This window comes from Toxorhynchites rutilus, chromosome 3, assembly GCF_029784135.1.
Source record: "Toxorhynchites rutilus septentrionalis strain SRP chromosome 3, ASM2978413v1, whole genome shotgun sequence".
Lineage (NCBI taxonomy): Eukaryota > Metazoa > Arthropoda > Insecta > Diptera > Culicidae > Toxorhynchites > Toxorhynchites rutilus.
In genome coordinates, this window is record NC_073746.1 from 221,563,979 (window position 1) to 221,580,289 (window position 16,311).

General features: G+C 38.9%; 1 protein-coding gene across 15 annotated transcripts in view; it reads right to left on the reverse strand.

Annotated features, from left to right (window-relative positions):
* The window catches only part of LOC129779662 (RIMS-binding protein 2), a 196,369-nt gene that overhangs the window by 98,951 nt on the left and 81,107 nt on the right, over positions 1-16,311 (reverse strand). The gene's annotated exons all lie outside the window — the stretch shown is intronic.

Here is a 16,311-nt window from a genome sequence, read left to right on the forward strand (position 1 = left end):
GGTCTTTGCCTCTGATGTTTGCATGACAAGCAGCAGCTTCGATCCCTCCAATAGGTGGAAGGTCAATTCGAAAAAATGAGTGGCACTTATTGATACCCAATAGCACCCCTCCGTATCTGTCATCACGGTCCAAGCGTATGATATTAAAATTGTGGAAGAGAGATCATCTCGCGAAGAAAGCCAAGTTTCGGACAGAGCAAAAACATCACAATTGAAGTTATGAATTAAAAATTTGAATGTATCCAATTTAGGGATAAGACTACGACAATTCCACTGTAAAACAGTGATATCTCCGACCTCTCTATTTAAATTAGACATCAAGAGAGATAATCATTGCAAGGAGGGGCCATGTTTGCATCAATTGTTGCAAAATTGTCTTTAATACTGGAAGCATTGAAATGACAATGGTTCTGATGGAGTCGGAAACATTAAAACACTTGAAGATTTGGTCCAAAAGGTCAGACAACTTTATAAATCCCGATTGGGAAGTTGAACTGGACGGAAAAACAGGGACAGTTGGGGTTTTTGATGTCCCCTCGAGTGCTGGGCCATTCGAAGGTGAATTATTCCCACGGAAACCAGGAGGAACCTGATTTTGCTTGTCCGCTGCACTCGATTTTTTAGGCATGCTAACAGGGGGTATCACCGGAGGGGCTTGTCCTTGAACTTTGGGAGTGGTCACATTTTTGCGCCGGGGATTCCCTTGGAAAATGAACGGTGTGCCCCCGTTAGCTGTGTCCGCTTCTATTTCGTCAACGGGCAACGTGGCGAAGACATTTTGTGTGTTGATTGGTTGTTGTTGTTGGGCCTGTGGAGAAGCGCCCTTTAAAATATCCGCAAAAGTGCGTTTCGAGCGTTCCTTCAAAGAGCGCTTCTGTTTCTCCCAGCGACTCTTGTAAGTTTCACAAACTGAGAGCTCGTGTGGGGATCCCCCGCAATATGGACATTTATGCTCAGTCGCACTGCAGGATTTCCCCTCATGTTGCTCTCCGCAAGTGGCACAGCGCTCCTTGTTGGCACAATAATCTGAAGTGTGACCAACTGACTTGCATTTTTGGCAAGTCATGGGCTTTGGCACGAAGAGTCGCACAGGCAATCTCAATTTGCCCACCATGACGTAATCAGGTAGAGCGGAACCAGCAAAAGTTACTCGAAACGAGTCTGACGGCGTGAATTTAGTTTTTCCCTCTTCTTGGGATACTTTTCCTAGTTGGCGGCTGTCCAAAATTTTAACACCAACCAACGGGAGTCTTTTGAATTTACCAACTCCTTCTTTTATCATTTCGCACGTCAGACCAGTTTCAGTTACCACCCCCGAGATTTCTACGTCATGGGAGGGCACGTAGACGCGATACTCTAGGGAGAATCTCTCGTCGATCACAATTGCATTCGCGTGTTTCCGATCACTCACGACAACACGCAGTTTGTTCGGTCTAACCTTAGAGATTTCGACCACGGAGGAGTATAATCTTGCCAGATCTTTCGAAACCTGAATGACATTAATTGCCTTTCCTTTTGGTTTAGGCCGGAAAAAAACAACCCATGGACCAGCTCCAAGTGCATCGTCTGGATAGACCTTGACACGAGGAGAGGAAACAACTGAGGGGGAGGACGAGGTCGATTGTTGAACGGGAGCGGGATCAGTAGGGCTGGGAGGCAAGTTCGGTAGTAGAGCGGAAGCGGGAGCGGGAGATTGAGGGGGCGAAGAGGAAAAGTTTGCCAATTTTCTTGAGGGGGGCTTGTTAAGGTAGATTACCTCTTTCTCTGAAGAGACATCTTCTGAGGGGGGAACGCGTTTAAGCGACTTCCCAGCCCCCGTTGTAGCTAGTGAGGAGGAAACAGTAGTTCCAATCTCCATGTCAACATGACCTTCTGCCATTACGGCAGATATAAAATAATATATTTTTTTTTTGTATTTTGTATGTTTTTTTATTTTTTTTTGTATTTCTAAACCTAATATATATTATACCTAAATCGCACACCAATGCGAATGAAATGAAACGGTGTCCCAATCGAACCGCGTGGCAATCGCTCGGCACAGATGCAACGGTATATCGCACCACAACACGATGATGGAATCGATGACGATGCTAAAGCACACACAGCGATGATACGGCACACGCACCGCGTCCGCCGTGGAGGACTTCTTCCTCACGCTGGTAGTGATTACTGCTCTCCTCACTCGCGCAATAAAGAGAACCCCGTTAGGGCGAAATAACTTCACCAGCCACGAACTGATAACGGTATAATCTCCACTTTATAATAGACGCGAACAAATTTGCGACCGATGTCTTCGGACTGCGCGAGCTGAATGACGAACGTGTTAAATATAATAAAATCCGACCAGGCGAAGAATGTTGTAATTTTTTCAGTTTTGTAGTAATTGAGTTAGATTTTTCCACAGATTATATACACTTGGCAAAAAAATTAGAGAAACAGAATGCGACGTCGGAATTTTTAAGAGATTTTTGACATGCTGTATCTTCGTGAAAAATCAACGCATATCGATGGAAGGCGCATCATTTTGAAGCTACTTTCAGGTATTAGAATATTTTACGTACATATTTTTATCTTGGTGTATGTAGGTGTAGTGGGCAACAATATCGGCAAGAAATGAAAAATCGATTTTTCTTTATTTTTTCAAGAATATTCTGGACTAACCCAATTGCCAACCAACTCAATAGAAAATCCAATTAACCTCATCAATCAGCTTTGTTTTGGTTCCTACAACGTTCCTGTAGGACCTTCCCACACAGATATAGTTCAGTTTGAATGAAAAAAACATCCCTTCGTTTTTGATGATGAATAATTCAATAAACGATTCGTAACTGTCGTCTTTATGAGTTCATTTCAAAAATTATAACTCAAAAACGAAATTAAACGCCTCTCCGATTTTTAGAAATGTTATGTAAAAAAAACTCAGCTATCAAGAAAAAATTCAGCGCCCTTGGTCCCAAAACTATTTAAACTATAAAAAACAAAAACAATCAATGATTACGAAAACAAACTAGTATTGGTGTCAATTTGGTATGTCGATCATCTGAATCGGTCCAGTGGCTCAAAAGTTACGAATTTTAGAAAATGTCATTTTTGAGAAAAAAAGTGAGACACATTGATTTTTGAGCCACCCTAAAATGGAAACGGACAACCTAATGAAAAAATAGAAAATACGGATCTAATATTTTGTGATAAGGAACGATTTGAACGAAAATCTAAGAACCACTATATCAATTTGGCATGGAATAGTTGATATGTCTTTATATATAAAAGTAGCTTTACCTCACGTGTAAAATACCATCATAGAAGAACGGATTAAATCTGCGTCGTCTATATATCTTTGAGTTTGTCTTCATCCAAATAAGAATGAATAAATGTACGAATGTGTGTTCAGAAAAATAATTTCGGGAGGAAACGTGAATGTTCGAAATTATATAAAACAAAATTATGGGCGCGACAAAATTCGCCGAGTCAGCAAGTAGTATATAAAAAGTTAATTGATAATATTGAACGCGAAAGTAAACCTATCCTACTACACCCAATACATCAATGAACTATGCACCTTTTTCATTTTTTGTAGCCTTGAATTGATGGCGCCGGACGAAATTCAACGTATTCAATGTTAATATGGTCGGAATCAATTTCCCTAGAAAAAGATCTTCTTATATTTCCACGTTAATAATCATTTGTTTGTACCGAGTACCGTTATCTATTATTCCTAGTACGGGGCTTAATTCGCGAACAGATTCACTGAACATTAAAATTAGTTTAGGAAAAATGTAAACTATAACTGACTTAACAAAGTATGATTAGCATGAATCCTTGCTGTGGTGGCTGAGAGCAGACTTACGAGTTCAAAAAAGTTCACTTTCTGGCTAAAACACTCAACTATAGCTGTTCTGTTTACGCCAAATCATATAAAGATGGCCTAAGTAGCTTGCAATAAATTTGGCGCATTAACCAAAACTCTATACTTTCATAGCTTATACGTTTTATACATAAATCAAAATGTTGCACCTTTTTTCACATTTTAAAAAACTTCTTCCTGTTTTCACAAATTGTATTATTTATCGTAATGCGGTTATTCTATCCTGCTGCTATCTACATCATTTGAACAGCAAAGAGATCGTCCTGTGCACAAAATCGATTCAACCCCACCGTGAGTTCGCCCCAAGGATCGAGAACAAAGACGCCGCTGCCGCCGCCGAGAGGACGACCTGATGACGGCAGTCAACCAGCCCCGGACAGAAAAGAGCCATCATTTAGGAGTGGATCTGAGCGGAATATCATTCTAACAAATGTGTGGCATCTGTACAATCTCTCATTCTTGATACTTTCCCGAATTCTTCCCACCCACGTACTTGCTCGAGCCACGAGCTTCCGGCCGCCTGCAGCAGTTTCACTTTGTACCAAGAAGATTCGGGTGGTGTTTGCGCGTTGGGTATAAATCAAAAGTCTCTAGGAGGAAGGCAGCGCACATTATATCCTTGCCGCATGTTTTCCCACTCTTATTGTTGTCTTGCTGGCTGCCATTTAGCGGCGTGGTTTTCCCACACAAAGTTCGCGCGCAAACTCGCCGCGAGGTAAGAGTAGTACGAGATTCGCATGGATGGTATATTGTGTGGTCGGTAAACTAAACCATTCCATCTTATCTTAAATACGCAGCATCAGCATGCCCGTCTATGCAAATGCTACAATCTGAACCGTTTCGCTACGCGTTCTCAAAGGCAAATAAATGATATTATGGTCTTCGTTTCAGTGGTGTGATAAAGTTTTACTTGCGTTCAAGACAGGAGATTCAAGATAAACGAGCCCACTTTACAGCATGTTGGTCGGATGCCTTTTTTCCAAAAAGTTAATTACGATTAAGAGAGAAAGCTAATACTTTATTCCATTTGGAAATTATCCGCATAAAGTTTTCAATTTCTTCTGGAGAAAATAAAGTACAAAATCGATAAACATACAGGGTTTTCCATTTCGGGCTTCCGAAAGTATACAGCCCTGCGCTGACAACCGTTTGACATAGCTGTCAACCGAACCATCATATCGTTAGTTGAATGTCTGCCATTCTACAATATGGATCGTTTTAGCATCGCACAATGTGTTAATTTTGTTAAATTATACTATAAAAATGATGAAAAACCGGCAAATGTATTTCGAGCATTACGGACGGATTTTGGTCGTCATGGACGGCCTACAGAGCACACAATCGCTAATGTAATGAGTAAATTCGAACAAACTGGGTCCGTAGCGGATATTGTGAAACCTGTGCATCCTCGTAATTAACTTCTGAATCTCTATGTAAAGTTGTACATTCATAGCTGCTCCAATGATGAAAACCTTTGCTTTCTTTCCACAACTATATACACGTATCTTGCCAAATCATGCGAGCGAATTCATCGGAGAAGACAAATTTAAACTTTCTCGGAGAACCCCCCTTACGTTTGGCAAGGTAATATTTTCGACCCGGGATTTGTCCAAAGATCGTACAGTTTCTGTGCACGGTTTTTACGTCCTGTTGGGATGTTTGCATGCATGGTTCGACCGAAATCCTTCGTGCATACAGATTTGCTGAACTGTACTGTGCGCCGCAGTGAACCTCTTCACCAAATCACATTCGGAGATTTCAGGATTATTTCGGACTGTCCTGAGGATCTTAACTCGTTGTTTCCGGTCATATGTTTCACTTCTAAGTTTGGATTGCTTTGTGCGATCCAACGTCAATATTTCCCGGTAACGTTTGAGCACTGTATTTACCGTCGATTTTGGAACTTTGAGCGTGATGATCATTCCTCTTGACCATGTTGGGTTTTAAACGCGGGTGTTCAGAATTTTCTCCACGCCTCTAGCGTTCCATATACGATAACTTTTCAACGCTTGTATCAATCCGGATGAAAATTTGACCACTAAGTAAACAATCTTTCAAACCTTTCTGTTTCAGTTTCTTCGGACGACAACTAGAGACGCTGCAGTAATTAGAAAGAAGCGGCCAAATACTAACTGGAACAGACTTCATATGTAGTAATTCCATGCCAAATCAGCTGGCCAAACCTCTCCGATTTTTTGAAACCTTGCACATATAGCTATCCAAAATCACAGTTTTCTCCATTCAATGCCCATTTTACATTATGACGGGGTTTTTTTTCAAAAAATCATAATATTTTTTTTTAAATCGTAATTCCATCTCCATGACTGACTAAAATATAATGTACACAAAGGTTAAAGGAAAATCTTTGAACTACTTAGAAACAACAACCTTTCGAACAACAACTTTATCATTTTACTCCATACTTAAATGCCCTATATTCCAGAAACTATAGATAGATAGAAAGATAGAAAGTTGACGTCTTCCATGAAAGTTCATATTTTAATAAGATCTAAAACTTTGTCGAATACACTATATTGTTATCTTGACTTTAAACAAAATTAGGATTAGTTGTATTTTTTTCAACATGAAAAAGTTATCGTTAGAAAACTTTTTCTCTGTAAAAGTGCCCATCTTCCGATGTACGACCGACTTGTTGGAAATTGTAAGGGCTATTCATATATTTTTTTTGAGAATTTTAAATAAAATAAATGAAAAAAGTTTTTGTAATTATTTTGGTATTAAAAAATTGGTATTTTTATTAATATTATTATATTAACACGTTCGTCGCCCAACGCGACGTTTTTGAGTTTGTTGCAGAGTCTAACTTGCGAATAAATTATTAAATGAAGATCAAACTTAGTTTGTAGATAACTTTTACATGATCTATCAATGTTTGTTTTCAATTGAAAACGAATTGATGACAATAACACATGCCAAAGTCATATTCTAGGGGTCTTGCAAAAAACTGCAGTACAAACCATCCGTACTATAAATTAATAAAAAGTATAGTATAAACAGTATAATATTATGGTTATGATTTTATTATTTTTCTTCATATCCTTTAGTTATATTTGGGTGCTTATTCTATCAAATTCCTTCTAAAAATCCTATTCAATTTGAACGAGGAAAGTGTCACCCATATGTGGGTGATGGGGCGTCGAAAGTGTTAAAACAATTTTCTACATTTCGTCCATCGACCCCCCTTTGATCCTTTTTGAATTCTGTAGGTATTATAGTTTTTGAGTAATAATTTTTTGTAAAAAATCAAGAAAAAAAATTGGCCCTTTTAATAAAGTAGTCTACTTCTTCTTTAAATATTTCAAGTATGCATAGTTGCTTAAAACACCCATGTGTTTACACCCACAACGTTTCGCTGCAATCTGAGATAGTGCTGCCAACTCCTAAGACGAGTTGGCATGAAATTCGTCATTACTCAAAAATTGAATTTATTGTTAAAAATTTTAGTATTTTATAATTTACAATAAATAATAAACAATACAATAAACAGCCAAATCAAGAATGATAGAAGTTGGGTGTCAAAGAACAATAGGCAAAAAATCGAAGATGAACCAAAACACGTGTAAAAAAAGCAATTGCCAAAAACTAACTTAAAATTCAAGATATCCGTACTTGTCAGCATAAGTGAGAGACATGAGTACCAACATAATGCCACAACAAATCTAGAATCGAATATACGTAACCCGAGTAAACTCGAAGGTCGCGATTCTTTTTGAACAGACCTCGTACATGTGGCTCATCCCGGCTTCTGATTTACTATCACAACGTTTGGGGAACCTAAACGGAACCCCTGACTAGACGAACGTATTTTTTTTCCACGACTGTTCGGAAGTACGTTCACCGTTTACCGTAAAGATTAGAATACACGCAAGTCGAGGAGGCGATCTGGCGTAGTGGTAACATCCATGCCTCTCACGCTAAAGGTCACGAGTTCAATTCTCACTCCCGACATTCTTCCAAAAATGGAAGTAAAAGTGACGAACCAGCCAAATAAATTGAAAATCGCTATAATACAAACAAAAAAAAAAGAATACACACAACAGCTCCACATCACGTGGCGTTGGCGATGGTGATAGTCGTCTCATTCAGGTTAGGTGATTTTATTAATCCAGCTCCTGTGTGTTACACTCTCGATCAGCTTTGGGTCGAAATCCGGATGGATGGTTTGATCATTAGATAGTTATTTACCACTCGATAAAAGAGATGACCTCAACAGTATCGAGAAGCATCCTGTCATTGAAGCCATCATTTATCAGCAGGAATTGAAGCACAGAACGTTGAATTTGCGTTCAGTAACTACAATCAGTCTGGTTTAGTGTGTAACATCCCATCGAACGCTCCTCCTTCTATTGATTGCTTTCTCGGCATTATGAGCTCGATGGTCTCTATTTTCATGGACTAACACAGATCAATCCAGTGTTCAACAGCAATGGCCGCTTTCTTGATCTTGTGCACAAAAATGATGATGCTTTATCAAGGTGGTTGATTGACAAAGCTGTAGGCCCAGTTATCGTGCTCTACACCGATCTTCTAGCACTGGAATTTGACGTCAATCTACCGTCGTCAATTAAGTTTGATGATGTACCAGACCAGAGTTGCCTCTAGTTCCAGAAAGCTGAATTCGCTGTATTTTATCAAGCAACAGTTAAAGGTAACAGGGAATTTCTGGAGACTATCAAGGATATGGGTGCTGCCGTTGCCAGGTTTACCGATATCATGACTTGTGGGCTGCACAGTCTTGGGCCTTGGGACGGATGGGAGAATTCCAGAGATTCAGATCCACTACTCTCCGGCGTTTCTGCAGACTACGCTGTCCATTCACCAAACAAGAGCTGAATCGGAGGAGTAACGAGTACGGTTTATACAATCCTTTCTCGTATAAGCAGTATACGAGGCGTATGCAGAGAAAACTGCATAGAAATCCAAAGCTTTTCTGTTCCTTTGTCAATTCAATAGGAATGTCCGTAAATATTTTTTTGGTGAACCACTCCGTTAACACTCGCGAAATGCAGTATCTTCGCTGCTCACTTTCAGCGAGCATTCAATTGTTGCTCATCCGAAATGCAAGTTGCTGCTGTAGGGAGAGACTCTCGATGTTGTGGAGTCTGCGATCCGCCAATTGAAGTATATTGGCACCTGGACCGGACGGTATTTCTTCTTGTGTGCTGGAAAAATTGTGTCGAAATTATTGTCAAATATATTGTTTTCCTGTTGCAAGAACTATCTATTCTCAGATCAGTATGGTACTTGCAAACCAATTTGGCCTTCTTTGTTTCTTTTTATCTGCGCAGTATGGAGCAAGACACTCAGATGGACGCAGTATATACAGACCTTAAGGCTGCTTTCGACCTTGTTGATCACAATATCCTGCCAGCAAGGTTGAACAAACTTGGGATTTCCTCCAGATTTACGATCTGATTCAACTCGTATCAGAAACAGTTCGACGGAAGTGTGTACTAAATGGATCTGCGCAGTTTGCGACTTTCTCCAATCCTTTCTGGAGTACCTCAAAGAAGCAACCTACACGCGGATGACGTGAAGATCTACATGACAATCAGGAATGCTTCGGATTGCCTTAGAGTTCTGAGCTTCGTCGCCCTGCTTCTCGAAGTGCAATACTGTTTCGTTCCATCGGAAGCTAAAGCCATTGTGTTTTGCTATTTCATCTCTGGTCAAGTTCTGTCGCGAGTGAGCCACAACCGTGATCTTGGAGTGACACTTGATGGTGCAATCAAGTTCCGACTGCACTACAGCGAAATAATCACTGAAGCCGACAGTGATTTTTTTTGTGGATGTTAGGAATAAAGTGAAGTGTTCGGGTATTTTGGTTATTGTTTGAGGTATATTTGAAGATGTATTTTCCATTTTTTGAGTGCACGAACAATCATTACGCTGTTGACAGCTGGATGCGTAGATGCTGTCTGAAAATTGTACCTTGCTGGTGGTATCGGTTCTGAAGCAACGGGATGTCGCAGAACGAATTCCAAGGAGTATATGGAAACCTAATACAATAGTCAATACCTAAAGCGTTTCAAAATTGGTTTTTGAAAATTCGAAAAATTACCGAAATGGCGGCCAGTTTTGTTAAAAATCAGTTATTTTCCATGAAAAAATTGCTGTTTAGAAGCACATGAAAATCGAGCAAATGAGATAATAAAAACGGGTATGTAATGCTTTAGATAATTCACTTGTACATGCTGATAAAAAATTTAGTCAAATCGGTCGAGTAGATCCTTAGATATCGATACCACCAGCTGAAAAAAAATTGTTTCGAGAAAAACATGTTCAAAGATTCGTACAGCAATGTTACTTCCCTTAAGGTGACCCCAAATATATTGCTGCAACTTTTAAACGAAATGAAATATCGAAAAATCCTTCTAGGATAACATTTCTGAGGGCATAAACTTCCCAAAAATGCAAAAAAAATATAATTCGATTTTTTCGACCTTCCAGACTGCTGGATTGAATGAATACGCTGCACAATCCTGTCCGTTTTATGTTAGATAGAGTTTTCGATCTATTTGACTATCATATTCCCTCGAACATGTTTTACATGTTTTACATTCGAGGATGATAAATATTGTATTTTTTTTATATTTTGTGTGATTGTGTGTGTGTACTTCTAAATGTACTGTTTTGTATTCATTCATTTGCCCTAAGTGGGGGCAAAGGTGCGTACCGTGCGGGGCAAAAGTGTGCACTTATTGAATTGAACTTCTGAGATAACTTATACCAAAAATAAATGCTTTACAATCAGAAGCGGAAGAAGCATCATTACTAGAGAGTATAGGCATCATCCAGTGAGGAGGAGGGGGGTGTTGTATAATGTTTTATGGGTGGAGATGGGTGGTTGTTATGGTCGAACATACCACGTGGAAAGGAGGTTGGGAGGTTGGAGACTGACAATATAAGATATCTGAAAATGACCAACATTTGAAACAGAATTCTTTTTTATTAACAAACTAGCTGACCCGACAAACTTCGTCCCACCCACAATTGATATATTGATATAAATCATTTCGAACACTCAAGTTCCCACAGAAATTATTTTTATGTACGTAATCTATACTCGCGGTTAATAATTTCTTTCTTGACATATATACCTGATGCAGACTTAGATGCATCAGTCCTGATACTGACTGCTTAAATCCGTTTCTCCGTTCTTGAGTTAAATCGTGAGGAACGGATACCAAATCATTTTTATTTATATAGATCGAGTTTATAAATACATGGTTACCTTCACTTAATTTATTTGAAACTCATTGTTGAAAACAAAAATATTTATTTGAAGTTCATTGTGAAAACATAAACATGAAAGAAACATACCCGTTATTGAATTGAATGCATAGTGCACCCGTGGCCGAGTGGTTAGCGTCTCACATAATCATGCCGGGTGTTCGGGTTCGATTCCTATTCTGGCCGGGGGATTTTTCGTCAGAGAAATTTCCTTCGACTTGCATTGTGATCACGCGTATTCTAGAGCTTGTCCCTCGGAATACATTCAAGGCGTGTTATTTGACTTAAGAAATCTCAACTAAGTATTAATAAATGACGCTAGTTAATGCATACGTTGAGGCGGCAAAAGTTCCACAGGAAACGTTAACACCATTCAAGAAGAAGAACTGAATGCATGGTGAAAATAAAAACATTTTTCATTTGAAATTCATTTTTAATTATTTTTAAGCAATTGTTTATTTTTATTCCTCATCTTGGATTTCGGTTCTGAGGATTCCGACGCTTTGCCCTGGAGCGCTGTTGCTTCGTTGCGCTGTTGTGAGGTTCGAAGAGACAGACAATAGTTCCTCATGAAGCTATAATCCCAATCTCTTCCTGCCAGTTTTGCAACTTGGTTGAATTCGTGCTGGAGGTTGTAGGCTTCCGCAAAATCAAACGCCAGACGCCGTAAATCTTTGAGAATCATACCATAGAATGCTTTGTCCAGTCTCCTGCAGTGATTCGCCAGATCCTCAGACTGCTCACTCGTGAATACCTATCTGAACCGCCCTAGGTGCTTGCTGACACATCCCAGCAAAAGTAGAAATGTCAATAAAAGAAGATTCAAATCATAAATCACTTTCTGATATGAGCCTCTTCCTAAGAGCTGATTCAAAAATACCGAGATCTGCCGCAATCCGATGCTTCGAGACTCCCTCCCGAAGTCTCTGTCGGACTATTTGAGCATTTCTGGAGTGCATTTCTTCAAATCAGTTTTCTTCTTGCGGGTCCTGTTAAAAATTTTGTTGAAACATTTTATAAATTTTTTTCATAGCAAAACGCATTGCGAACTTTTCCCCCACAGCCACTGCGCACCTTTGCCCACAAACAATTTTTGAACTAATCGATTTTTTTAAAAAAGCTCTTGAACTTTTTCACAAAAACGAATACGCACTATCATCTGCTCTAGAATGAAGGTTTCCTTGACAGTGTAGTTTTGAACTTTCCAGTTATTTTTGGTAAGTAAATCGTCATATCTAAAACTAAAAAAATAGAAAACTGAAAAATTAGATCAAAACATCGCAAAACTCTTTTTACCTCATAACTTTTTGCCACTTTCATGAAATGTATCTTGTTTATATGTGTCAGCTGCTGGTGTATCAAACGAATACACTACTGACGAATTTTTATGCTCATTTGCTTCAAAAAGGCCAATGCGCACTTTTACCCCGAGCGCACCTTCGCCCCGCACTACTCTAATTCACGTATTTTCTGAAAACAACCCGATGATAATAGATCACTCTCCAGTTTGTTTTGTCTCCGAGTTCAATTTCCCGTGAAAAAACAGACGAAAAAACGGGTTAAATACACAAAATTTACGAATTTGTTTGAGATTCCAAGCAAAACACCGCAATTCTGCACGTTATTTTATCAGTGTGATTATTTTTCATGTACGGTACAAAAAATCTGGCTCACCTGTAGCTTATGTCAAACCACATTGGGTAGCAGTATTTAAATAAATATAAACATACCGTACGCGGCTTATTGATTACATGAGCAAGAGTTATAGGTGGTACAGATGGTAGAGCTCGCGAGTGTAGTGTGCGTTATCACGTTATCGCATACGCTATCATAGCTACTTTTCACATTTTGCTCTTCAATATTTGTGTTTATATCCAATCGTTCTCCACATCTATGTGAAAACTATATTTTCAGTCCGTTTTTTACTAATTAAAAGAGATAATTTTTGGAGTTCCCGTGAAATATGAGTATAATGTGGCCAGTGTCCAGAAAATATTTGTGGAATCATGTCGGAAATGATGATCAAATATTTATTTTTGTGTCTTTCTCACTCTAACACTTTCATACAAACCGATGACTTAGAACACAACTGTTGATAAAAAAACTTACTGAAAATATCGTTTTCACATGGATGGGGTAGGAAATTGAATATAAACACAAATATTGACGTCACGACGTGAAAAGCTATGGCAAAGCATGCTATCACGCACACTACGCTCGCAAAATATACCATCACCATCACTGCACCACCAATATTCTCTGCTCATGGCAGTGTACCCTTAAGCGGACCTTACACGGTCAACTTTATTGACAATATGATAACATTTGAGAGCATAATGACTGCTGAACATGGCCGACGACGCAGAAATCCGGATTTTCTGATTTTCGAGCATCAATATCGTGACATTTCATATGGATGCATGATGTTGACGTTTTACCTCACGGACTTCCAGACTGAGTTGCCAGATATGCAAGCGCACATTTAATTTTTGTTAGTCTTTTTTGCGATTGCAATTAAAATTTATAAACTACTGAAATTGTAGGAATCATAAATGGAAGCTTTTGGTTTGAAAAACCGATACTTTGGATAGCAAAATACGGTACTTTTCACGATACAAATGAAAACTTCAAAGTAAAAAAAAAAATTCCTAAAACGTTGTTAAGTTTCATCCACTCTCTCACCATCACATTGTGGTGAGAGAGTGGATAAAACTTAACAACGTTTTAGGAATTTTTTAACGTTGAACTCGTTCATTATTTGCGCTAGTGAGCGGGTTGTGTGTTTCTTCACACTCCGCTATATAATTTGGAGAATGAGAAGATCTGGGAAAATCACAGATGAAAACCACGATTAACGAAAATCGCGGATGACTCATTAAAGGACAAAAAAATGCAAACACGAAAAGAGATATTTCAACATAAAAACTATGTTCTATCAATACAGAAATCAATCAACTATCCATCTATAAGGTCGTGTACACCAGTGGCTAAATAATGTAAAAGCCATGACCACAACAGAAGAGCATGGGCCTACCACTCACTAACAAATTCCGGAAAGGCCTATTGATTTACTATGGAACTCGCAGTCACGAATAATCCGCAGGGCGGATCACCCGCTCGCGGATAATCGGGGTTCTACTGTCATAGTCTCATTTATGGAATAAAAACATTTGCTTGCAGATAAAATAACTTGCATATATTTTCGTAAACTAAAATAATCTGGCATCTCTGAAACTGAAAGGAACAGTCTGTATTTGTGAAACGAGTATTATGATGTATTTTTGAGAAGAAAAACCGAATTCTAAAGTGTAAATTATGAATGAAAATTAACTTTTACGAATCAAATTAGTATTCTATGTGAATGCAAATCACTTTTTTTCTGCAAGTGGTGAGAAAATCCCATACAAAAATTATGTCTGAAATTGACGTTATATTATAATAATACATTTTAGTAAGAATATCTGAAAATTCAGGGGAAATAGGTTAAGTTAAGGTTAGGACTACGCGCTTCAACTAATTAAATAAAACCAAGTAGATATTTTCATTAAAATTTTACCAATTGAAAATTGCCTTTTAGCCTTCTAATCTGATAGAGAATAGTTTGGATCCCAAACTCAAATGTCGCTACTAGCCATCGCGGATATTTTCGTTGTCTCGGGTTGAGGGCGATATTGACCGTGTAAAGTGGAAAAATATTGATTGAGGTTAGATCAGATGTTGAAAGCCTAGCTGTCACGATATTGAAGACACTTATTGTCAATCCGTTTGATCGTGTAAGATGCCCATTATACATAAGTCATTGTCATTTGAGATGTATGTGTAACACTCAGGGTTTCTTTGTTTGGTTCCTTTGGTTCCTTTGTGTGTGTGCCATATCTCAGGAGTAAACAAAACATAAACAGAACTCGTCAACTTAGGCGGCTCGCACACCGGAGCAATAAACAACTAGCAAACTGCAATACGCAATATGCAACAGGAAACATATTTTGTTGTTCTTCGCATACCAGAGCAATAAAAACCCCCGACATTATGCAAACAATCGGCTTAATGTACGAAACTTGTCAAAATATGGGCGATAAGTTGCTCTTCAACCGACACGCCGTGTTGCTAGCGACATGTGTTGCTCTGTAAAGGCGACAGCGATATCGTATTGCGTCGGTATGCGAGATCAACAAAGATTAAATGGAAAAATCCATTGGCGATAATATTGCTTATTGCATGTTGATAGTTGCTAGTTGCTTATTGCTCCGGTGTGCGAGGCGCCTTATGCAATCGTTATTTCAAGTCATGACAAAGTGGTAGCGTATCCGTGATTTATCCCGCGCACAAATTCCTATAAAACGATATTGCGGCTGCTGTTGGAGCGCCCTGGTGGACTGTTAAAAAATGTTGGACCCAGAAAAGAAAGGCCAACAATCTCCAAGGACTTCCTCGATCGACAGTTCGGACGGAAAAAAGGCGCTTCCGGGGTCAAGAGGAAAATTTTGTCCAAATGAGAATTAGAAAAATAGCTGATGGGGCTAGAATGAGTAACCGTACTATGGGGAGATTTTTCGTTTTTATCTCTATCATATAGTGACTTTGGGGGTCTCCGTAGCCACATTGGTTGCGCGTTCGCTTAGTAAGCGATCGATCGTGAGTTCAAAACTCAGGGCCCCCATTGACCATCTTTGTGTTGTTACAGAATAACTACGTCCACGCAACAATCATCAGCGATGGAGATCGATCCACGGTCGAAATAAGATCGATTCATCCATACAACTGCTCTGCTCTGCAGAAATATCGGGCTGCTGTTCTATAAATAACTCAACAATGGATCAACGACTGTCTCCGCTGTCCAGTCTTAACTGTGGATAATGGAAGAACAGATAGAAAACTCTTTCGCCTAAATGGCTACTGTGTAAATATGTACCATTTGCAATGGTATAGAATGGTAATGTGCTAATTATAGATATGATAAATATGTGACATGTACACGATTAAAATTCGGCTCTGTTACAGCTAAAATGCTAATGAGCCTAAAATAAACAAAAGGGATAAAAAAAAAAATATAGTGACTTTCAACTCATTTTGGCTGGTTCGTCACTTTTTACTTCCATTTTTGGAAGAATGTCGGGAGTGAAATTGAACTCGTGACCTTTAGCGTGAGATGTAAGGATGTTACCACTAGGCCAGATCACCTCAGCGCATTT